Genomic DNA, 15,818 nt, shown 5'->3' on the forward strand with positions numbered 1-15,818 from the left:
TTAGAGATATAAGGGAGAGAAAGAGAGAAAAATAAGGGAGGATAAGGAATCACCAAAATATTGTTATTTTACTTCCCACTTACTTTTTTTAAAGTGTTGCCATTTAACTTAATCGTGGATTTAAATTTGCTAGTCTCTATACTTTGTCCCAAAAAAATTAAAAAAAATTTTACCCCACCACCCACACCTCCGAACCCACCGTCCACTCAAGGACCTACTCATTATCATTAATTTGTGTATATAATTTTTTTAAGATAATACCATGTGTTTGCAATCGAACACAAAAAAGTAAGTAGAAAAAATTTTATCCATAAAAACACACCAATAGTATAAACTTACAATCCTAACAAATGGAGAGAAAAAAAATACCTTATCAGACTTTTCTTTCCGCACAAGTAGAATCAATCCCCACAAAATAAAATCAATCGCAAAAATGTAATTTTGAAATTTTTCTGCTAACTGATTATATATATTGCATACACTATATATATATATATATATATACACACATACACACACACATGTTTCAATTTTTTTTAATTATTGAATATATTATCTTGCATGAAATCCGTTTTTTTCATATCTTGCATGAAATTATGAGTTGAAAAAAAAGGAGAGGCAATACTAACAACACTAATAGTGGGATGTGTTAGTTTGGGCTAACGTCATGCTTTTATTTGGATTGTTCAAAATAAGGCCAAACAACATAAATCTCAATAATTTTGTGCTTAATTACACAAAAATTTGATATTTTGTATAGATACTGAAAATTCCAAATTTTGATCTGTCGAGATCATAATTAGCTCTCGATATATCCAACGAAGATATATTTTTTCTTTATAAAGACACATAATTAGATTTTGGTACATTTTTTTTATTTCAAGTCTGTCAAGATTCATAATACATCCAACAATGATATAATTTTTCTTTGTAAAGATACATAATGAGCTTTCAATATATTTTTTTATTTTGGGTCTGTCAAGATACATAATTCGCTCCTGATACATTCAATGAAGATACATAATTAGTTGAAATTTTTGTATTTAGTTTATAAGGGTGAGAATTTATGTAAATATTGTAAGCTAAGATGTATGTTTATGTGATTTGTCCTATAAATGAGCTAAGTTGGTCTTGCCAAAATCTAGCCCATCTAAATTGTGTGCTATGCCTAACCCATGAAATCTGCGGGAATTGGACGGGTTATTTGGGACTGGGGTGAATTTGCCACCCGTAATAATAAAAATAAACTTTAGCATTTTCTCACTTTATTCAATAACCATTTAATATTAATATTTAATAGCATAAACTTAGTTACACAGGAGGTAAAACTTTTCTTTTCTATAATATCCTTCAAAAATACCAACATATGATTAACAATAAAATATGAGTTACGGAGGTTGTACATATTCTTATTTTACATGGAGATAAGGCATGAAAAAACCTATACTATGGTTAAATTGTTAATTACACACATAAACTATTTAGGGGTATTATACACTGTTGCATCTATTTTTTGGTATGATTTATATCCCTAAATTATGCAAGAATCTAATTACCCCTAAATAATGATGATTTTGTAACCTCCTGAATTTAATTGTCAAGAATTCACTAGTTCTATGTTTAACATGTCGTCGCATTAATATGATGTTATTGCTTAGTTAATTGTACTTTTATGTTGATATTTACATCTATAAAATTGTATCACTGGTTTTGATATTTGTAAAATTGTTTTGATATTTATACAATTTTCCTTATTTATTAAGTTGCATACTTATGACATCTATAGTTTGCATAGGTTACTATCATTTATTTGATGCATAAAACTTATAATTCTTGTTCTTGTTCATACCATTGAATCAAAACTGGACCCAAATTGTGAAAAGAAAAAAAGTTGTACCAATATAACAATCAAACTTAGACGAATAACTCATCAAAATTTTCATTAAAATTGGACTAAAAATTGCACTTAAAGAACATCATACATGATTAAACAATTGAGGGGTTTAAACAATACAAAAAAAATTGGGGGGAAGAAAGGTAATAGGATCCACACATAGTTTAGGGATGTAGATAAAATAATATATTTAAGTTTAGGGTGTAATAGGATCCTCACATGGTTTAGAAATATAAAAAATACAGAAAATTTAAGTTAGGAGTAGAGGTTGGGGGTAATAGGAGTTGAAACTTAGACTTTTCAACGTTGAAAGTTGAAAAGTTTGACCAAAGTCAACATTAGATGAAGATGAGGTCAAAATAGAATTCCAATAATTCGATTAAGTAGCCAAGGTTATTTTGTGTTATAAGGACTGTTGGTTTGGGTCTTGAGGCATTAAGATGCTATTCATGTCATTAATTGGAAATTTAGAACTTAAGAATTAACATCGGTCAATATTTGGTCAAGACAACATCTGATGAATGCTTTGATATTTCCTAAAGGTCCTGAATATGTTTTATGATCAATTTATACTATCGATTTAATTTTGGAGGGTCTCAAATGAGTTTTGAGTGTTTATTTAGAGTTTAGTATTTTGTCTTTGTTGTATTTTTATGGCACCACCTAAAGCAAATGAGCTCTGAATGGTGTTTTGATTTAATCATTAAATCTGTAACATAATTTTAGTACCTTTACAAAAAGAATAGTCGCGTGTCAAGTTTGTATAAAGAATATATATATGACCCTTTTACAATATCAATCTAGTATTAGTTCAACTGAAGTCGCGATTTCAAAATAGTTTTTCGCTACCACAAGAGTCATCAATAAATGAGGTAGCAATTGTGAGCCATTTGTTGCAATCACAAAGAGTCACCACGTAAAATGTCCCAATGATTTTATAAAGGATATACCTTGAGGATTTCATATTTTTGACATTTTGGGAGTTAAAAAGCTTCGATTGAAAGGATTTACGTTCTTCTCATATAAGTGAGTACGTGTTTTGACCCTCATTTTATTCATTTTCCATGAATATCTTTTGCATTTCATGATTTTAATTCATAGAGTTGAGATTTGAAACATAAAAAATAAGAAATCAAAAGTTTTTAGTTTGAGAATTAGTTTGGGATGGGTTTCATTTGACTTTTGGAAATTAAAGTTCTTTTAGTACAGTTAAATATATATATATATATATATATATATATATATATATATATTCCGGTATCAATTTATTAATTTATGAATTATTTCATCATTTTAAACCATGTGTGAACATGAAAGCTAGCAATTTTAGGTCTAAAGTTAAGAAATCACATATTTTGATGATTTGAGGGTTAATTTAAACTATTTTTTTGATAAAATTTTATATTTGAGTTCCTTAAATTATGTATAAACCAATTTTAATGTAAAATCAGTCTTTTTCCTTGTCGAGGTGGACTATTGCTTGACTTTTAGACCTGTAATAGAAGTATAACATATGGGTATCGATAGAATTATATTCACTCGTAGATCATATTTATGATAGATTATACGTGTTTTTAGACTATTTTGAAAGAAATGGATAATTATGATGGTTGGTGCATTTTCTCGGCATTTGAGATAGGTTATAAATTATCTTTTTTTAACTAAGTTAGGTGGAAATTAACAGTGTAAAATAGTTATGATTTGGAGAAATATTGGGTTGTAATAATTAATAGGATGATTCAATATTGTGACACTCAAATTGTACTTTATGCCTATGACTCGATATGGGAAGTAATGAGTTAATAGAGAGATTAGTCTTCTGCAAGATTGAGGAAATTTTATCAATATTAAGGCTTATAGTATGTTCTTTTGAGTTTAGAATTATTTTCATGGCCCAAATCACAGATCATGCGAGCACCTACTCAACTCTACTCTAGATAGGAGAACTCTTATCACAAATCTTTAATTACTACAAAAAACATTGTTAAAACCTTAAGTATTAGGAAATAATAGCCCTTTATTTTAAAATAAAACTGGGTTATAATAAAATACATAGTAAATATAATTATATAACTCCCAAGAACCTAGTCTAAATAGTTATAAGAGCAATAAACAAATGAGAAATGACTTATGACACAATGTAATTGCCCTCGTATTGAAATTTAGAATTTTCTATACTTTGATCATTTTCTCCTACCTTGTTGTTGCCTTATATGAACTATGAGTTATGGGGAAGGTTGACATGGTCACCAATGCGTTCGAGAGAGTTCTAGATAAAGTTGTGATTTTAAACATTCTTAAAAGGGATAGTTTAACTTTGGTCAATATTTTATTATCCGAGTCTAAAATGATGATTATGACAGTTCCAATAGCACCGAGATGTCGATTTTGGGTTAGTATCATAGTTAATTTGGGTCCTAGCCCTTTATTTTGCATCTTTACCCTTCGTTTACAAGCTAGTTAAATTTGGCCTAAAAGAGAATCTCGGTAGTTAATTTAATAAAATAATCCTTTTTTAAAAATCTGACGTTGCGACTGAGTTTGAAACGTCGAAATTAGCCTAGTAGTATATTATTGTATTTCTATGGGGTACGAACGCATCTAGAGGGTCCGTTCAGAGAGTTTTTAAACTTAAGAGTTGTTGTTTTCTAGTACATGGTCCCCTCTTCACATTCGCCACCTCTTCTATCATATTCGCGAAGAACAATCATCTAGGGCATCATAACCACGATGAGTAATAGGTTTGGTCGGTTTCTATTCTTTATTGCATTCACAGTCTCAATGCTCACGTTCATGAAAGTCTCATTTCGGGTCACATCACCATCCTAAGTTGGGGTTTATGCGGTATCAATGGTGTATTACTTGAATATTTCACTTTAAAGTACATGGCTTATATTGGATCATGGATATTTGCCCTGTTGAGTGGATTTTGACTCACGTACCTGGATATTGGTTGGATTTGGAATTCTTATTCTGGTTTCTATTGTGAGCATTACATCTTCATATCATACATACATTCATGAGACATTGGTACCATTATGGAAATACTGATTTTTCTAATAAAAATATGACACCTTAAAAAACCTTTACCATAGTATATGAGCTTGGGAGGAGTTATGGATATTAGATTAGTATTGGTTATTGAGATTGTATATGAGTTGTGAGACCCACATGGTTCCTACCTTGAGAACAGTACTCAGTAGGTATTTTCAGAGGTTATGTGATAACCTCAGACATATAACATCATCATCATCATTGCATTTTATGCATTTTGCATCTTTAGTATTGTCATTTTTGAATTTGATTTGATGTATATCTATTTTGTACTTCATTCTATATTAATATTTGGTTTATGTGATATATTTTAAACTGTTAGTGGAGACGGTGTGAGCTACCATTTGGGTTATTTTTTTACTATTGGTGGTATGCTCACAGTGTGTATTTATATACCTTAGTTTATACTTTGCTTAATTGGCCTATGATACCTGCTGAGTATAAGTTAACAGTACCCATATCGACTGTACCCTTTTGGTACAGATCCAGGAATGAGTGTGCCGCACAACAGCTGGGTTCAGGTGGTGATTTGATATTTTCAAGGTAGTGGCCGCTCTATGATTCTAGAGTTGACCTCCTATACCATTGTATCTAGTTTATGTCTTATTTTGTATTCAGAGACAGACTTGTCTTCTTCTTAGATTTTTGTTGTTTTTTTAGACTTTGAGTTATTGTAGATTATTCTTACACTATGACACAAGGTTATGGGATGGTTTATGTATTTTTTGATATTTAGACTTCCGCTATTATTGTGTATGTATAGTTTTGACTTTGTCCTAGAAGTGTTGCCTTAGGATCTTGGTGTTGTTTTCTTATTTTGTATCAGTTTGGGTGATTGGCTTAATAATTGTTAAGTCTTAGTCATAATAAGTTCCATCATGACACTTTGTTTTTTGGTTGTCACAAATTGGTATCAGAGCAGCCAGCTTGATTGGACTCATCGGTGTAAGAATAAGGTATTTGGTAGAGTTTTGTGGATCGATAAATAGATGTCCATATCTATCTTTGAGAGGCTATAAGATATCTATAGAAAACTGTATTGTCTTGTTTTTTATCATGTGGATCTTTAATACCTTGTGTTCCAAATCATGTTTTACTTTTTTTGTGTAGATGGTGATGACTATATCCCGTGATGCTAGAGATATAGAACTATTATCTGAGGAGAAATCCCAGTCTAGGGGGCGAGTTGCGAGACGTGAATGGGCTCAAGGTAGGGGACGAGCATGAGGATTTTCCCCTTCTAGAGGTAGTACTAGGGTATCTCCCCGAGCCTTAGATTAAGCTTGCTAGATATATAGGTCCTACTCAGATTCCACAGAGTTCTACCCCAGTTTTGGAGGGGTTATTGATTTATTTGCTGAATTATTTTTAGGGTGTTTCTTTGAGTACATCGGGTGTTCCTCCAACTTCGAGTATTGTATCTCCATCCATGCCAGAATCTACCTATGGTGTTCCTTCAGCTCTGAGTATGGATTCTCTAGTGGTATCAACATCTGCTTATGGTACTCTACAAACTCTTAGTGTTATTCCTCCTTTGGTGCTTGTATCCTAGTATAGTATTACAAGATTAGAAGTTCAACCTTCATCCTTGTTACCTCCTCAGGTGGGATCTCAACCAGTCAGATTCACATGCTTCCTATTATCGTGAGTGTAGTTATGTCTTGTGAGGATCAAAAGAGGTTTGAGAGATTCATTCACTTGGGTTCACCCAAGTTCAGCAGAGTTGTGGGCGAGGATGCCCATGAGTTCTTGCTTGATTGTAGGAAGTTACATAACCTTGGACCGCTTGAGTCATACAGGGTTGCTTATACTACCTATTAGTTAAGAGATACAACCAGGAATTGGTAGAGGTAAATTATTACTTACTGAACTCTGGGTTCCCAAAGATCACTTGGGATCAGTTCACTGGGGCCTTTTTGGATAGGTTTATGCCTTACAGTTTAAGGGATCAGATGAGAGATGAGTTTGACCACTTGGAGCTGGGATCCATGACTATTATAGAGTATGAAGCATATTTCCATGCCTTGTCTAGATATTATCTTACAAGTGTTGCCACCGAGTCTGAAAAGATTTAGAAGTTCATGAAGGGATTGGATGTTTAACTTCAGTTAGCTATTGCCCAGAGGTAGTGTTAGGGGCATCATTTTAAAATAAAGTGGATCATGTGAAGATGACTGAGTCTATTCTTTAAGCTTCTCAGGAAGGCACCGTAAGGTGAGTTTATTAGTTATACCCCTTGAGACAGAGATTTTAGAGGTTCCTATGAGTATCATGGTAGACCAGTGCAGGCAGTCTTATAAGGTTAAAGTAGTAAGTCTTCTGGTTCAGTAGTGTTGGGTGGTCCAGCATCATTCCAAAATGGTCAATCTAGATTAATTATACCTCCTCCTATAGAGTTGGGCTGCAGAGTTTGCTATGTGTTTGATGAGTTTGTCATCTGGCCAAAGACTATCCTCATTGCATTTTAAGGATTGCTCTTATATCAACGCCAAGAAGTAATTCACAGAGAGGTAGAGGTACTACTAGAGGTGTGAGAGTTAGAGGTAGTGGATTCCATGGGGGTATTTGTGGGTTTACTCAGTCAAGAGGAGGATGTTGAAAATGCTATGCTATTCCCTTCATACTAGAGGTAAAGGATTTTGATGCTATTATCAATGCTATTATCCTGTGTTGTGACCTTCACTAAGTGTGAGACTTGGATAGATCTGATTATCCTAGACATGGTAGATATTAATATCACCTTGGGTATGGATTGGTTAGCTCCTTATCATTCTATTCTAGATGCTATACTAAGACCATGACTTTAGCTTCGTTAAGTATGCCAAGGATAGCTTGGAAAGGTGCTCTTTAATCAGGTCCCAAGAGAGTTATATCCTTTCTGTGTGCTCATCGCTTGGTTGAGAGGGGATGTTTGTTTTGTTTAGCCCATATTTGTGATACTAATGTTACTTCACCACTTTTTGAAATTTTATCTGTATTATTTGTGAGTTCATGGATGTTTTCCTACGAATTTTCCTGGTATACCTCTAGATCATGATATTGACTTTGCTATTGATGTTGAGTGAAGCACCAAGCCAATCTCTATTTCTTCTTATAGGATGGCCCCAACAGAGTTGAAGAAATTAAAGGATCAAGTATAAGAGTTGTTGGATACAACATTTATCTAACCTAGTATATCACCTTAGGTGTGCCTGTCTTGTTTGTGAAGAAAAAGGATAGGTCTATGCGTATCTATATTGATTATCGGTTATTAAACAAGGTGATTTTTTATAATAAGTATCCTCTTCCTCGTATTGATGATTTGTGCAATTATCTTCAAGGTGCTTTGATATTTTTAAAGATTGATTTGAGTTCTGGGCATTACCAGTAGATATTTCAAAGAATATTTTTTGGACGCGATATGGTCATTATGAGTTCTTGGTCATGTCTTCTGGATTGATCAATGCCCCAGCTATACTTATAGAGTTTATGAATTGAGTATTTTGATTGTATCTTGACTCTTTTGTCATTGTATTTATAGATGTATCTTGGTCTAATCCAAGAGTGAGGCTAATCATGAGGAGCATTTGAAGATTGTACTTCAAATATTGAGAGATGAGAAATTGTATGCTAAGTTCTCCATGTGTGAGTTTTGATTGGATTTTCTTTCTTTCTTGGGTCATGTGGTTACCACGGATGGTATCATGGTTGATCTGGCCAAGGTTACAGCAGTTCATGATTGGGCTAGGCCTACTTCTCCTATGAGATTTAGAGTTTTATTAGTTTAGCAGGATATTATTGATGCTTTGTTGAGGGTTTTTCCTCTATTGCGACTCCTTTGACTAAGTTAACTTAGAAATAAGATCTTTTTTCAATGGTTCGATGATTGTGAGGAAAGATTTCAAAAGCTCAAGGATTTGTTGACCTCATCTCCTATTTTGACTTTGCCTAAGAAGGGCATGGGTTTTACCATCTTTTATGAGGTTTTTAGTGTGGGGTTAGGTGCTATGTTGATGCAGAAGGGTAAGGTTATTTTGTATACTTCTCGTCATTTGAAGCCCCATGAGAAGAATTATCCTATCCACAATTTGGAGCTACACACATTTGTATTTGCTTTAAAGTTGTACAAGCACTACTTGTATAGAGTCTGTTGTGAGATCTTTTTGAATCATTTTAGCCTTCGGTATTTCTTCACCCAACGGGATCCTAACATGAGGCAACGTCGTTGGCATAAGTTGTTTAAGTATTATGACCTTACTATTTTCTATTATCCATACAAGGCTAATGTGGTTACAGATACCTTGAGCTAAAAGTTGACTAACAAGTCTTTTGACCCAGAAGAGGCCTTTAGCCATAGAGGTTCAGTCTTTGGTTCCCCAGATGGTTTGGCTTGATATTTCAACACCTGGGTATGTCTTAGTATTTGTGGAGGCTAGATCTTCTTTGATGGAGATGATTTGGGCTCATTAATTTAATAATGATAGATTGAAAGTGATTTGAGATAAGGTATTATATGGTGTCGCTAAGCTATTCTCGCTTGATCTAGATGGTGTTTTGAGGATTGGAGGACGAGTTTGTGTGCTGAGAGTAGGTGATTGGGTGAGGTTGATATTAGAGGAGGCTCATTGTTCTAGGTATTCCATTCATCTAAGAGTGATGAAGATATATCATAATTTGAGATGACTCTACTAGTGGAGTGGTATGAGAAAGGATGTAGCAGATTTTGTAGCTCGTTGCCTATGTTGTCAGCAGGAAAAGGTCAAGCATTTGAGGCCTGGTGGCTTGCTTTAAAGGTTACCAATTCCTGAGTGAAAATGGGAATAGATCACTATGGACTTTGTGACTAGGTTGCCTTGCAATTCTTGTGGTTCTGATAGTGTTTGGGTCATAGTGGATCAATTGACCAAATCAATTCATTTCATTCTTGTTCAGGTTTTTCTCAATGCTAAGAGGTTGGCCCTATCTACATACATAAGATAGTTTGTCTCTATGGTGTACCAGTATCTATTATCTAAGATCGAGTTTTTGTTCTCACATCTCACTTCTGGAAGGCATTTTAGGAGGAGTTGGGTACCTGAGCTGATCTTAGCATAACTTTTACCCCAGACTGATGGTCTATCAGAGCAATCTATTCAGGTTTTGGAAGATATGCTTCACACTTGTGTTATGGACTTTAGATGTCAGTGCGAGCAGCATCTAGCTTTGCCAGAGTTTGCATATAATAATAGCTACCATTCTAGTATTGAGATGGCTCCCTTTGAGGCTTTGATTGGTAGATATTATTGCTTCCTAGTTGTTTATTTTGAGGTTTCTTAGATTAGGCCCCGAGGTACGAAATGGCTTCGTTAGAGTTTAGATAGAGTTTGAGTCATTCAGGATAAACTTTGAGCAACTCAAAGTAGGTAGAAGTCTTATACAGATCGTAGACTTCATAACTTGATATTTAGTGTTGGTGATCGAGTCTACCTTCATGTATCGCCCATGACGGGCATGATGAGGTTTGGGAAAAGGACCAAGTTTATCCCTAATTTGGACCCTTCAGACTATTGGGGATGTAGCTTATGACTTAGAATTTCCCCTAAGTAATCTACTATTCATCTAGTTTTCCATGTATCTATGCTATGACGCGACATTACGAATGAGTATCATGTTATTCATTTGGATTCAATGCAGTTGACTGAGAGGTGGTCCTTTGTTGAGGAACCTAATTTTATTTTGGCCCAAGATGTTAGACCGTTGTATTCTAGATATATTCTGAGGGTTACGGTCCAGTGGAGACATCAACCTATATATGAGTCCTTGGGGTGTCCTAGTGTATTGCCTTGGGGAGATCTATTGTTGTGTGTTAAGAGAAAGAATGATAATATGAAAACGTGTATAGACTATCAATAGTTGAATAAGGTGACCATTTAGAATAAGTACCCATTATGATGAATAGATTATTTATTTAACCATTTGTAGGAACTCATAGAATTTTAAAAGATAGATTTGAGGTCAAGGTGTCATCATTTAAAGATTCGTCTTGAGGATATTCCTAAAATTAACTTTTAGGACTCATTGTGGGCATTATGAATTCTTAATAATGTCCTCAGGGTGGACGAATGTGCCAACAACTTTCATAAGTTTGATGAATGGTATATTCAAATATTTCTTGGATTTATTTGTTATTGTATTTATTAACGACATCTTCACTCCATGAGTAAGGGGGAGCATGCAAGTCTTTTACGCATAGTGTTGGGTATTTTGAAGGAGAAACAGCTTTATGCTAAATTCTCTAAGTGTAAGTTTTGGATGTCATCCATGCCATTTTTGTGCATGTGGTTTCTTAAAAGGGGGTGATGGTGGATCCTCAAAAGATTGAGGCCATTAAGAATTGGGCTTGACCTAACTTTATGACTCAAGTTCGGAGTTTTTTGGGTCTAGTAAGCTATTACTAAATATTTTTCAAGAACATTGCTTCTTTTGCAACTCAAGCGTGTACATAGAAGGAGTATCGCTTTTTTTGGTCTGACAAGTGTAAAGAGAACTTTCAAAAGCTTTAGTCTCTTTTGACCACAACTCCCATCCTTGCTTTTCCAATTGAAAGTAAGAAGTTTACAGTGTTTTGTGATTCTTCAAGTTCTAGATTAGGTGTTATGTTAAAGCAAGGTAGAAATGTGATAGATTATACTTTAAGAAAATTGAAGCCTCATGAGAGGAATTATCCAACTCATGACTTAGAGCTGGAAGCAGTGATTTTTGTACTAAATTAAGATATATAGACACTACCTTTATGGTGTTAAATGTGAGATTTTCACAGAAAATCATAATTTATAGCATTGTATTACTTAAAGGGATTTAAATCTAGAGTAGAGGTGGTGGATGGAGTTAATAATGGTTTATGATGTGATCATCTAGTATAACTTGGGAAATACCAATGTGGTGGGAGATACATTAAGCCAAAAATCTATAAGTATGGGCAGTTTGGCTTATTTGAGAGTAACAAGACGACCTTTGTCTAAAGAGATCTTAACTCTAGTAATGTCGTTGATGTAGTTTGGTATGTCTAAAAGGGGTAGAGTATTTACTAGTGTTGAGTTAAGGCCAATATTCCTTGATCAAATTAAGGCTAAGCAATTCGAGGATGCAAAGTTCAACAAGATTCGAAACAAGGTGGTATATAGTGAGATCCAAAAAACCGCACTTGATGTTTATGGTGTGTTGAGGATGAGGGGGCCACTGTGTATGCCTCATGTTGATGATGTGATTCCTAGTTTTCTTGTAGAAGTTCATGGTTCTTGATATTCTATATATCTGGGTGCAACCAAGATGTGTCGTGACTTGAAACAACTCTATTAGTGGCCTCTAATAAAGAGGTATAAAATAGAATATGTGGCCAACTATTAGAATTCCTAGTAGGTGAAGTATGAACATCAAAGGCATGTAGGTTTTCTTCAAAGGATGCCCATTTCTGAGTAGAAGTAGGAGAGGATTACTTTGAATTTTATGGTGGGTCTTTCAAAAACCGTAGGATAGTATGACTCAATTTAGGTCATTATTGATAGGCTAACAAAGTTAACTCATTTCATTCTTGTTAAGGTGACCTACAACACAGAAAAGTCAAGATTTATTTTAAAGGGATTCTGAGATTGCATGGGGTTCTAGTATCCATCATATTCAATAGAGATAGATAGTTTAAACCAAATTTTTACACAAATTGCCTAAGGAGTTGAGCACAAAGCTTGACCTTTTTACTACATTCATCCTCAAACCAATAAGTAATCTAAGAGGAACGTTCAAGTTCTTAAGGACATACTATAAGCATGTTTATCTAACTTTGGGGGTCACTGAGAATAGTTCTTACCAATATGTGAATTATCATACAACACTAGATATCATTCGAGCATTGACATGGCCCCATTTAAAGTCCTTTATGGGAGAATATGTAGATCACCCATAGGTTGGTTTGAGGCTAGTAATGTGAAATCTTTGGGCATAGACTTAGTAAAGAAAGCTTAAGAGAAAGTGAGGTTCATTTAGGAAAAGTTGTTGGCATCCTAAACTAGACAAAAGGAATACATCGACTGTAAGTAAGTGGTGTCTACTTTAAGTCAGATGAGCATGTATTTTTAAAGGTATCTCCCATGAAGGGAGTTATACAATTTTTTAAGAGAGGTAAACTTAGCCCTAGATATATTGGTCAATTGAGATTCTTGATGATATGGGTTCGGTATATTATAGACTTGCATTTTCTCCAAGCCTATTATGAGTCCATCTGGTGTTTTATGTATGAAACACCCTGGGTTCTAGTCCTTTCAAAATTTCCTGAGTCTTGGACATTCTGTGCATCATACAACTCACCATACCACTCTTATAGTTTGGGTACGGGTCAAGGACCTAAGTGGTGTGTTTGTCAGTGTCACATTGACCAAGTTCTATTCTTGATATGAGAAGGCATCATACGAGTCATATGATCATGATACGAGTGGTAAGTTCCAAATCATATATTGTTCAATGTCTGGCCTTGACATTTTTCTTAGGGTACGACTTAGAAGTTACTAGTCGAATGGTTGGGTACGAGTGAGGCCAATGAGTCATATGTTGGACAGAATGTGATGTCCAACATTCTAATCAAGTTACAAGTGAAGGGTACCACTCATATGATGTGGGTACAATTGAAGGGTCCAAACCGTACCCACCTGCATTATTTTTACACCTTTTAAGCTTAGGGAATTCTGGATATTTCCCTCCCTAAACCTTTAAGATACCGTATCTTATAACACTTTTTGTCCTCTCATTACTCACTTTAGAAGATCAAAACACTTTCTAAACACTCTTAAATCTCGCTCAAGCTCTTGTTTTAAAAGAAAGTTAGGGTTTTCTCAAAGTGGTCAATTAAAGATCTCAAGGGTATTTTCTCTCCGTGTTATTTGGTATCTAAGGCATGTTACTCCTCCCTTAATTTTAGTTCAAATAAGAGCATGTTTTACTTAATGGTTTCCATGGCATTATTGTGGGTTTGTGATGGTTTTCAAATATATGTTAGGGGTTTTGGTTACTAATGGTTGGATGATGTTTTCCTATGTCTTATTTATGTTTTTTTATGTTATAATATTGGTTTAAACATATGGTTGCATGGAAATTGTTAGTTGGTTCTTGGTTTTGGGTTTTGGAAATAATATGCCCTCAACATGTTTGATAAAATGCCAATTAGAATGTTTTTGTCACATAGTTTGACTTTTATTGAAAACCTTGCATTGCATAATATGGTAGTGGAACCTAAATTAATTTATATGGTTTAAATGGATTGGAAAGTCTGTGGTGGCCATGGCTTAGTTTAATTGGTATACTTGTGGGGTACATGGGAATCCCTTAAGTGTTAGCTAATGACATTGCTGGCAAGCTATAGTCGGTATGATGATACCACTTCATAATGTCTTGGTAATTAACTCATAGAATCGGTGGTTTTTATGATGTTATAAAGGTATTAATTGAGCAATAATTGTGGGTTATGATAGCTAACTATTAAGATGTGAGTCCAAGGGACAGACACTGAAAACTCCTGTTTGCCGACATGAGGGTTGGTCATGGTGACCATGTACTTGTGGGGTACACGAGAATCCCCTAAGTTGGTACTTGTATATATGTATTATGGAGGGTGAAGGGTACACGGGAATCCTTGACCCCTATGATATCTCCGATTAGTGTGGCTACATGCACTAGCCCATTTAGGGGGTATCACTGGACCTATATAGCCCGTGGGTGGATTATGAAGGTTAAGCTACACAAACCTAGGTTAAAGTTTTAAATTTATGCTAAACTCGGTTCCCTTCCCCGGCATAATATATATATATATGTATAAATGTTCTTGCACTTGGTTATTTACTTATTTTTACTTATTGCATTATTTTATCCTTACTCCTGAGTACATGCTAGTATTCACACACTAACCCATCTTTGGGAGTTGTAACCCCACGCGATGAAGGAACCGACCATACTACTCCTCCTGCTCAGTGATCTTGGATTTAGGAACAACTACGTATTAGACTGAAGTGGTGAGCTTCCATACTCTGGAAGACTCCATTTCATGATAATGGACTTTTCTACATACTCTTGTCATTTCTTAGACTTTGGGTGTTGGCTATAGTCGGGGGCATGTCCCGATCAGATATGGTTTTGATTTTGGATAGAGGCTTTGTGTGACTACTTTAGGCATAGGCGGTGTCAGTATTAGAGTCAGCCTTAGCATTGGTATTGGTATTGGATTGACACTATTTAGATAGGTTTATATACTTTAATTAATTTATTTGATTTATGATTGTTCTACCTTATTATATGTTCAAAATCCATCCGATATAGGGTGTAGGGCAGTTATAGTTGGGTATTGGGGGTGGTCTCTTATCTAGATTAGGCTTGAGGCACCCGACATGACTAGGCCCTGGTTCAGGTCGTGTCAATGTACCTATGCTTAAGAAATACCATAGGAATGGTGATAACATAATTAAGTGGGACCCGATATTACTGGACAAGCATCTTTCTTACAAAGAGAAACCGATAACTATTCTTGATTAAAATGTTAGAAAGTTAAAAATTGAGGAGATTAGATCAGGCAAAGTCCAGCGAAAGCACCCTCCAGTTGTGGAGGCAACTTGAGATACTACGTCTGATATGTGCAAAAAGTACCCTCACTTGTTTAAGGATTCAGGTACTTTCTTTGTTACTTTTCCCTTATTTTTCTTAACTTATCATTCGGGGATGAATGATAGGTAAATTGATATCTGTTGTAACAACCCTTTCCATTATTATGGTATAGTCTAGCTCGCCAAAATTTGGGTTAGTATTCTCCTCGAATAAAGTGTTAGAAATCTTAAGCTATGCTAGTCTTGAATGAATTACAAGTATGTTGTGGTCT

This window comes from Capsicum annuum, chromosome 11 (genome assembly GCF_002878395.1).
Source record: "Capsicum annuum cultivar UCD-10X-F1 chromosome 11, UCD10Xv1.1, whole genome shotgun sequence".
Lineage (NCBI taxonomy): Eukaryota > Viridiplantae > Streptophyta > Magnoliopsida > Solanales > Solanaceae > Capsicum > Capsicum annuum.